Source organism: Asparagus officinalis, chromosome 7 (assembly GCF_001876935.1).
Source record: "Asparagus officinalis chromosome 7, Aspof.V1, whole genome shotgun sequence".
In the NCBI taxonomy this organism is placed as follows: domain Eukaryota; kingdom Viridiplantae; phylum Streptophyta; class Magnoliopsida; order Asparagales; family Asparagaceae; genus Asparagus; species Asparagus officinalis.
Window position 1 is genome coordinate 91,919,808 of NC_033800.1, and position 8,391 is coordinate 91,928,198.

Genomic DNA, 8,391 nt, shown 5'->3' on the forward strand with positions numbered 1-8,391 from the left:
ATTTTCTCCTCTATCCACCTTTGATAATTCCGTGATCAAAGGTGCTCGCACGGTAACTAGTATCAAGTTGGTATCAGAGCATCAGATCCGGTGAAGGGGCATTCTGTGTATGGTCCTTACTCGATCATAGTACAAGAAGCTTGGTGAGATCCTTACTTCCTTGGAAGGAGCCCAAGATTTAAAAAAGGAGAATATGTCTGAAGTAGATAACTCAACAAGACTTGATGCCATGGAGAAGCAGATCGAGACGATTGGTTCGACGCTCAGTCAGCTCGTGGGTCTCATTAACAAAGGGTACAAAAGGGAGGAATCTTCTTCGAAGGGTAAGAAGAAACTCATCGAGTCTGATGAAGAGAGCGAGAAGTCTAATTCAGATGGAGGAACTGAGACTGTTAGGACTGCTGGACACCAAGGGGGTAAAAATAATTACCAAAATTTAAAGATAGTTTTCAAAGTGGAGATTCCTGTCTATGATGGGAGTGTCAATGTGGAGAAGCTCGATAATTGGATTGAGCATATGGAGATGTACTTCACCCTCTACGGATATTCATCCAAGGAGAAGATCGTGTTCGCGACATTGAAGCTTTCAGGGCACGCGTTGACGTGGTGGAATTCCTATTACAAATAGGAGAAGAAGGCAGCATCGTGGAACAAATTCAAGGAGCTACTTAGGAAGCAGTTCTATCCGGTGGGGTTCCTTGAGGAGCGTTGGTACAAATGGTACAGCTTGCGCCAAAGGTTCAATCAGACCGTTCAAGAGTACACGACGGAGTTCCAGCAGCAGGCGATGGTCCTAAACATTACAACAGAGGAATACTCCATCTTCATGAAATACATGGCGGGTCTGAATGAGTACATCCGGAAGGAGATGAAGCTGTTCACGGTCGAGATGATTGTAGAGGCGAGCGTGAAGGCAATTGCCATTGAGGACAAATAGAAGAAGGGCAACGAAACAAAGGGAGATTCCAAACAATCGGGAGGAAAGTCTAGTGGCTCTCAACATAAGGAAGAGAAGAAGAAGGGTGATTCGGGGAAGGCAGGATTGACATGCATTCACTACAAGCAGACAGGGCACATGGCTGATCGTTGCTGGGAGAAGTACCCTCATCTGAAGCCAAAAGGGTTAAAGAAGAAGGAGGAGAAGAAAGCATACGTGATAGTGTAGGGTCCGAAGGAGGTTCCCAGGATGACAGAGCCCAACAGCAGTCTCAACCTTATGGTGAGAAAAAAGGCTGCGAAAGAAGACGACGACCCGAGGGAGCAGCTCTTTGTTTTGAAGTTGCAGGTCAAGACTATCATGGTGGATGCCATTGTAGATACAGGGAGTCAGAAGAACCTGATATCTGAAGCATTGGTACAGAAGCTGGGATTGAAGACGGTGAGACATCCGAAGCCCTATCCATTAGGGTGGATTCAGAAGGAAGCGGGATTGAGTGTGGTGAACCAATGTACGTTCAGATTTGCACTCCATAAGTCATATATTGATGAGGTCACATGCGATGTGGTTTCATTAGATATTTTCCAAGTCATTTTGGGCAGTCCTTACTTATGGGATAGAGACGCGGTATATGAGCGGCGGGCCCAAAAGTATGCGTTCACCAAAGATAGGGCGCAATTTATTTTTTGTTCAGCATCTCTTCCGCTGGAGACGAATTTGGTGACGGTGACTCAGGCTAAGAGGTTGGTGAATGCGGGCAGGAAGTTCGTTTTGTTGTTCATTCGGCCTTATGAAGAGTAGCTGAGTAGGATATGCTTGTCCACTTTGAGCAAGCTTCAGGAGGGAGATCTTGATAGTTTGAAGGCCAAGTATGCAGACTTGTTTGTGGAAATCACGGGACTACCACCACGGCAAGGTGTAGAGCATGAGATTATGTTGACCAGCGAGAGTTCCTTGCCAAACATAGGCCTATACCGCACATTAGTACAGGAGTCCGATGAGATCAAGAAGCAAGTTCAGGAGCTCTTGGAGACGGGAGTGATAGTGCCGAGTTGTTCACCTTACGGGTCGCCGGTGCTATTGGTGCCCAAAAAGGATGGAGGCTGACGCATGTGCATGGATTACCGGGTGCTCAACAAGATAATGATCAAGAGTCGTTACCCACTACCACGGATTGATGATCTTATGGACCAGTTGGAGGGAGCGAGGTTCTTCACGAAGTTGGATCTGAAGTCTGGCTATCATCAGGTGAGGATTCGGGAGGAAGACACTTGGAAGATGGCGTTCAAGACCAAACAGGGCCTGTTCGAGTGGTTGGTGATGCCATTTGGGTTATGCAATGCTCCGGCGACTTTTATGAGGCTCATGAATGATTTGTTGCGATCTTTCATAGAGGATTTTGTGATTGTGTACCTTGATGATATTTTGGTATATAGCAGGACCTGGGAAGAGCATCTTGTTCATGTGGAGAAAGTGTTTAGAGTGTTACAGGACGGGCAGCTGAAGCTCAACGGAAGAAGTGTGAGTTTGGGAAGGACGAGTTGGTGTATCTCGGCTTCATCGTGGGGAAGGGCCAGAGGAGGATAGATCCGGGTAAGGTGGTGGTGATCACGAAGTGGCCGACGCCGAAGACAGTGACTGAGGTGAGAAGCTTCATGGGGGCTTGTCAATATTTGTGCAAGTTCATTCAACATTTTTCGACTTATGCGGCACCGTTACATGGCCTCGCAAAGGCTAAGGTTCAGTTCGAGTGGGAGAGGACGCATGAGGAGGCTTTTCAGTTGCTAAAGAGGAAGATCTCGGAGGCACCGGTGTTAGCTTTGCTGAATTTGTAGCGGACTTTCAAGGTGGAGACTGACGCGTCTAGTAATGCGATAGGTGCAGTGTTGATTCAGGATGGGAAGCCAGTGGAATACCATTCTGCGATGTTTACGGATGCTATTGCGAACTACCCGACCTATGGCAAGGAGTTCTATGCACTTTATCAGGCGATTAAGCATTGGAGGGTATACTTGTTGGGGAAGGAGGTGGTTGTGCACTCGGATCACAAGCCGTTAGAGTTCTTACATGCTCAGACAAAGCTACAGCAGGCACAGCAGATGAAGTGGATGTCTTATTTGATGGCTTTCAACATCATTATTAGGTACAAGAAGGGGGTGACAAAAAAGTTGGCCGATATGTTATCTCGTCCACTGGTAAGGGCTTTATTGGTGGCGACGCGTATTCAGCCCTTGGTTCCTTTGGAGTATGTACAGCTGTACGCATCCAGTAGAGACTTCGGTAATGTGTTCGAGCAGGCGAAGGCTGGTCAAAGGGGGGAGTATGCACTTGGAGAAGATTATGCATTCCGGAGGATGGTGATAGGTTGCAGTGGATTAGAGAGGCACATACTTCACGTGTGCAAGGACATTTTGGAATTCAAAAGACACTTCTCAATCTACGATGACATGTGTTTTGGCCACGGATGCTTGATGATGTGACCAAGTATGTTGGAGGGTGTAAGTTATGTTGTATTTCAAAGCCTTCTAACAGGAAGAAGGGATTGTACCTACCACTACCGGTTCCTTCTAGGCCGTGGGAGAGAATATCTATGGATTTTCTAGGAGGGTTGCCAACTACTAAGCGTGGGCATGACTATTTGTGTGTTGTGGTGGACCGGTTCAGTAAGATGGTGTTTTTGATTCCTTGTAAGAAGACCGTGACGGGAGCGGGTGCAGCACAGTTATTCTTCGAACATGTGTGGAAGCATTTTGGGTTGCCGAGTTTGATAATTTCGGTTCAGGATAGTTGTTTTCTCAGACATTTCTGGGATTCTTTGTGGAGTTTGATGGACACTAAATTGAAGAAGAGCACGGTCTTTCATCCACAAACAGACGGACAAATGGAGGTAGTCAACCGGACTATGGTGCATATGTTATGGGGATATAATTCCAGGCATCTCAAGACTTAGGATGAGAGTTTACCATATTTACAGTTTGCTTTTAATCGGGCGATTCATGGATCTTCGGGAAAGTCACCGTTTGAGACATGTTATGGATTCTTACCGTCGAGTCCGTTTGATCTTGTGTTTTCGAGTGAAGCTACGACGGATGGCAAGGAGGGGAATGAAAGACAACGTGCTCAGTGATTTCTGGAGAAGATTGTGCATATTCATGCCTCAATTGAAGCACAGTTGAAGAAGTCACAAGCAAGGTACAAGGGGAAGCATGATCAACATCGGGTTCCTTGTTACTTTGGCATGGGCGATATGGTGTGACTAAAATTGAGTAAGGAGAGGCTCAAGGGAGAAGGGAAGAAGTTGAAACTAATACGTTATGGTCCATTTCGGATTCTTGATCAGATTGGCGACAACGCTTTCAAGCTCGATTTACCACATTACTTAGGCATGTATTTGGTAATCAATGTTGAGTACTTGAACTTGTTTGAACCTCTATTACTGGATGATGAAGGTGATGACAAGGTGATCTTGCTGCATGTTGAAGACTTGTGGTTTGATAGAGAGGAGCCGCTGAAGGAAGATTGCATTTTGGAGTGAAAAATGACCACGACGAGGTGGGGAATGAAGGAGTCGTTTCTCATTGGACGTCAAGGTCAAGTTCCTAGCAAGGCTAAATGGTTCAACAAAGAAGGAGGGGCTCGCGAGTTTCTCAGCTAAAGTTCTAACTTGAACGGGACTTCTAGTTCCTAAAGGGGGGACCCATGATACGGGTGTATCTTCTCTTTGGAACTTAACGATCCTCATGGGAGCTTGAGGATAGATGATTCTCATGATAGCATGAGAATAGAGGTGTCAAACTATACAAGGGAACGCAGGAGGAAGCGTGGAACGAGACGACGAGTAGAAGAATTGAAGTATCCAGTTTTCAGCCTGTGAGTCGACTCATAACAGTCATGAGTCGACTCATCAGGTTGAGTCGACAGCCTGTGAGTCGACTCATAACAGTCATGAGTCGACTCATCAGGTTGAGTCGACTCATGACTGTCATACGTTGACTCATTGCTGGTTTTTGAGTTTTGTCTAGTTTCTGACGAGTCGACTCATCTCAGTCATGAGTCGACTCATCGATGGTTTCCTGGTTCGTTTGGGTTTCTGTTCACACGAATTCCTGTTGGATTTGGATCTGGTTATTTACCAAATTACCATCCACATTTGTACATCTATATAAGGGATTGTTTTAGGGTTTAAAACAATCAGAGAGTTTAATCAAGAGAGATTAGAATTGTAATTGAGATTTGGAGAGCCTGTTCTTCAATTCTAGAGTGAGATTGTGAGAGATTGTAAATTACATACTCATAATCTAGAGAAGGTATTTTCCTTCGTCCAAAACCTGAGTTATTCTTGTGTTATTATTGTTTTCTCCTCTACCCACCTTTGATAATTCCGCGATCAAAGGTGCTCGCACGGCAACTCGTAGCACCTCCATCTATCCCTATAGTCAAATCATCCTTGGACTCTTTGGAGATCTCCCCCTTACGGGTTTGAATCCAAGAATCCTCTATTTGAGCTTCGACCACTCTATCTCTCCAAGATGGTTGTACAGATAAAGCTCCTAAAAACACACGGCTCCCACCAATCTCTGGCCTGAAATCAAAGTGACTGAGGATATTAAGATCCTGATGAAGTGAACACCTCAAAACTGCTTGCCTACGATGACGCTTCCTGTTTAATGCATTTGCTACCACATTCGCCTTTCCCAGATGATACTGAATAGCAAATTAATAATCCTTAATAAATTCTATCCATCGATGATATCTCTGATTAAGTTCTTTCTGAGAAAAGAGGTATTTTAAACTGTGGTGATCCGTGAATAGCTCAAACTATACTCCGTATAAGTAATGCCTCCACGCCTTCAGTGCAAATACCACCGCTGCTAGCTCCAAGTCATGCGTGGGGTAGTTCTGCTCATGAGTCCTCAACTGCCTCGAAACATAAGCTACAACTCTCTGGGTCTGCATCAATACGCCTCCAAGACCCAATAAAGATGCATCAGTATAGACAATAAAAGTCTTATCAGTGCTAGGAATAACCAAAACTGGTGTTGAAGTCAATTTAGTCTTCAAAGTCTCAAATGCCTTCTGGCACTCTATGCTCCAAATAAACTGTACACCCTTCTTAGTAAGGTGTCTAAGCGGTGTGGCAATCCTCGAGAAGTCCTGAATAAATTTCCTATAGTAGCCTGCTAGGCCTAAGAAGCTACGAATCTCGGTAACTGTCTTCGGTGGCTCCTAATCAAGTACGACTTCTACCTTAGCCAGATCTACTGCAATGCCCTCTCGACTGATGACATGGCCCAAAAATCTGACATCTGATAACCAGAATTCACACTTGCTAAATTTAGCATACAACTGATGCTCTTTCAATATTTGCAATGCTAACATCAAATGCTGCTCGTGCTCGGCCTCCGACCTCGAATAGATAAGAACATCATCGATGAAAACTATCACGAACTGGTCCAAATAAGGACGAAAAACCCAATTCATCAAATCCATGAATATTGCGGGTACATTGGTCAGTCCAAATGGCATGATAAGAAACTCAAAAGATCCATATCGAGTCAAGAAAGCGGTCTTGGGAATATCCATCTCCCGAACTCACAACTGATGATAACCAGAACGAGGATCTATCTTCGAGAAACACTACGCATTCTGCAACTGGTCGAACAAGTCATCGATCCTCGATAATGGGTACCTGTTACGGATAGTGACCTTGTTCAACTCGTGATAATTTATACATAATTGCACACTCTCGTCCTTCTTCTTCACAAAGAGGACCGGTGCTCCCCACGGAGAATGAATTCGTCGAATGAAGCCCTGAGACAACAACTCATCTATCTGGATCTGTAGCTCCCTCATCTTAGCAGGCGCTATATGGTAAGGAGCTCGAAAAATCAGTGCGGTGCCTGTCTACAAATCTATGCAAAACTTGACCTCTCTCGCTGGAGGTAATCCTGGTATATCCTGGAAGACATCCTGGTACTCTGAGACTACTCGCATCTCACTCAAATCTGTGCCCTGATCTCGCAATATAACATCCTCTACGTATGCCAGAAATGACTCCACAAACTGGTTGCCTCTGGAGGTAGCTACCACTAACTCAGACCCATCAAATGCTCAGCATCTGACTGTTTTCACAAAACAATCGATACTCAAATGGTAGGAAGATAGCCAATCCATACCAAGAATCACATCGAATTTCGACATATGCAACACGATCAAATCAATCACAAACTCAGAATCGTCCAAGCTGATGATGCATCTCCTACAAACATTCTCTAATAGAGATATCTCTCCCAACGGAGTGGATACAGATAAAGGAAAATCTAACAGCTGAGCTACAAGCTGAAGTCTAACCGTAAAATCATAAGAGATAAAAGAATGTGAAGTGCCAAACTCAAAAAGAATACGTGCTGGAAAAGAATTCACACGGAATGTACCTTCCACCACAGCTCCACTGATACGGGCGTATCTTCTCTTCGGGAGCTTAGCGATCCTCATGGGAGCTTGAGGATAGATGATTCTCATGGTATCTTGAGAATAGAGTAGAGGAGTCGTGGAAGAGGCCATTGGAAGCAACAAAGTCGAAGGATTCGTCAAAACTGCAGGAATTACAGTTGGGCTCTGGCCGGTCGACCGGCTTGGTCGCGGCGGTCGACCGCTTAGTGCACAGACCCAGACTATGTCTCGGGACTGAGAGCGGTCGACCGAAGGTGGCGCTGCGGTCTACCGGAAAACCCTATAATCGATTTCCCAGATTTTGACGTTCTGACCGGTCGACCGCCTTGGGCACTGCGGTCGACCGCGTAGTGGTTACGGGCCTGGGTCTGTTTCCTGCTCCAGTTGGGATTTCTGTTTAGTATAAATAGAAACACGACTTTTCTAGGGTTGAGAACTCAGTTTGTAATCAGAAAAGAGATCAGGGAGGTTGTTCTTTGATCTAGAGAGATTGTGAGAGAGAGATTTGTAAAAAAAATCCAATTGATTCTCATAATCTAGAGAAGGTATTTTCCTTCGCCCTAATTATAACTCTTGTGTTCTTCAGTCGTTTTCTTCTTTACCCACTCTTGATAATTCCGCGATCAAGAGTGCTCGCACGGCAACTCGTATCAAGTTGGTATCAGACCGGTAGATCCTGTGAAAGGAGGAACTGTGTATGGTCCTTACTCGCTCACAGTACAAGAAGCTTGGCGAGATCCTTAATTCCTCGGAGGGGGTCCAGAAATTAAGGAAGGAGAAGATGTCTGAAGCAGATAATTCAACAAGACTTGATGCCATGGAGAAGCAGATTGAGACGATCGGGACGACTCTTACCCAACTCGTGGGCCTCATCAACGGAGGAGACAAAAAGGAGGAATCTTCTTCGAAGGGTAAGAAAGGACTCTACGAATCCGATGAGGAGAGCGAGAAAGCTGATTCAGAGGGGGAGACTGAGATTGTCAAGACTGCTGGACATCAAG